Raw genomic sequence first — 2,601 nt, 5'->3', positions numbered from 1 at the left:
CCAGGGGCAGAAGTTAAAGCCTTTGTGGTAAATAGAAAATTGTTTTCTACATGGGTATAAACAGTCAGATTTAACATAATAAGATTTCATTTACAGATATAGGCAAGAACCCAGATTTGACTATAGGCCACAGTTTGCTTACCCATATTTTTAATTTTTTTTTTAGTTATACACTGACACAATATCTTTATTTTATTTATTTTTATGTGTTGCTGAGGATCAAACCCAGTGCCTCACATGTGTGAGACAAGTGCTCTGCCACTGACCCACAACCCCAGCCCTGCTTATACATATTTAAATAGAACCCATTACTTCCATAACTATATGTCATAGTTTCTTTCTGATTTGTTTTTAGAGGTCTTATGGAAACATTTCACATTGGCTGCTCAGACATTTTTTGTCTGTATCTCCAAAAGAATTCAAACTCCTACAAGGAGGGTTCTTTGTGTTTTTCATTTCTGTATTCTCAATTCTTAGAATGGTCCTGGTACCCTGTTATATTATTGTAGATTTCATTTTTTTTTACCTAATTCTCTACCTCTCTTTCTACACATGCCTTTTGATTTTGATGTTCAACCTCAACACATAGCTTTAGATATGTACAGATAGGATAGGTAGGTCCAACTCTGACTTTGCATGCCATTTTTTGATCTACTCTAACTTCTACTATTACCAAGATGAGAAAATTCCCTAGTATCTGATATTCTATGAAGAATGATAGAAATGTGGAGCACATAGATCTAATCTGCAACATTACTAAAAGGTCTGCATTACCCAGACTTTGAGAAAAAAAATCCTTTTAGTAAAGTATTTCACTTATTACTAAGATTTTAGATGTTTCAAACATAAGATAGGTTAAATCCTCTCTAAGTCTTAAATGAGTACAGTTGGTGCATCAAATGAATTCATTTAATGCTATCATTATAACTTTCCACTGTGTGTCCTTGATAAGTCCCTTTCCATCATATTCAAAACCTCTGCATTGTCATTTCAATGATTTCTACAGCCACAACTCCTATGGGTTTGGGGAAAAGTAACTAATTTCTACTTCTAAGCCTCTTACTAGGGAAAGTGATATGTTATTAATAAGGTTTAATAAACATAATTTTCTATTCTGCATAATTCTGAACAGTGGTTGCAATATTTGGAAATTTGATTTCATTATTCATGAGCTACTTAAGGCAAGGGGTGGAAGGCTGTTCTGGAAATTATCACTGAGAACATTGTTGAATTATAAATTTGATGTGGGGGAGCCACTGGGGATTGAACCCAGGGGTGCTTTCTATTGAGTCACATGCTCAAGACCCATTTATTTTGAGACAGGGTCTTGATAAATTGCTCAGGGGCTGGATAATTTGCTGAGGTTACCTTTGAAATGCTGATCCTCCTGCCTCAGCCTTCAGACTCACTGGGATTACAGGTGTGCATCATTGCACCCAGTGAATTATCAATTTTTGAATATGCATGGAGTAAGAAGATACAGATATCTATTAATGTAACTGGACTTAGGACCTGGATAGCCACAAGACTGGGTTGTAGAATTCTCTGGATGATTATGAAAGACATCTTAACTGTATATGAGGTTTCTAAAAAGATTATATCTCTCTTCAATTTTATATTTTTAATGTGGCTTCTTGGAACTGTGGTGCAAAGACCTCTGAAACAGCAAGGTCATGACTCTTAGAGTTTATTTTTATTGTAGAGTTAGTTTCTTAATACATTCCTAGTTTGGATGTCTGTCCCGTTTCCTCTTTGTATTTGGAGTATTCTCGCAGGTATTTTTTCTCATATATATTTCTGAATTTTGATACAACACATATTAAGTTGAGGCTTTATTTTCTGTATAAAATATATGATATGTCAAATAATTTCCTATAAGACTCCATATTCAAGTAGTCTTAGTTATTAAACTTGGCTTTGTGAGTTTCAGGAAAGGATAAATATAACAATTTTATTTTCTTGCATCTTTATCAATTTTCCTTCAGGTGCCATGCTTCCTTTTTAGAGTTTATGTTATTTTATTAGTATTTCTTTCATTTTTTATGTTATTTTATTAGTATTTCTTTGTATTCATTTTCCATAATTCCATATTTTCATATATCTTACACTATATTCCCCTTATAATTTCTACTCATTTGTTCCCAATTTTATCTCTATTTAATATGCCATGGCATGCAGAAAGGAGAATAAAGAACTACTGCTTTGGAGACGTTAATATATGCCAGACATTCTACTACTGCACTATGATAAATTATATATATTATTTATATACATAATTTTTTCCTGTATTCATCTTTTAGCCAACATTCTTATAAAACTCAAAGTGCAAAAATTTTGGGCCAGACTGCAACAAAACAAATGGAAATATACCAAAACTAATAAGCATAAAACTGATCTCTGAATTATTGAGTTTCAGACGTTTACTTTCCGACACATTAAGCAGTTATTATCAAGATGTTTATTAGACACCACAGTGCCAGCTGGAAAGCTGTGTACCCCTCTACTGCAGCCGTCTATTCTGTGAGGTCTTAGGTCCACACCAGGGAATGATAGCCACAAGAGCCACTGCTTGCCTTCTTCTGAGTACGCCAGTGACTCCCC

Source organism: Spermophilus citellus (assembly GCF_964194105.1).
Source record: "Spermophilus citellus genome assembly, chromosome: 2".
NCBI lineage: Eukaryota > Metazoa > Chordata > Mammalia > Rodentia > Sciuridae > Spermophilus > Spermophilus citellus.
The sequence above is the reverse complement of the archived record's forward strand: the minus strand, read 5'-3'. Positions refer to the sequence as shown.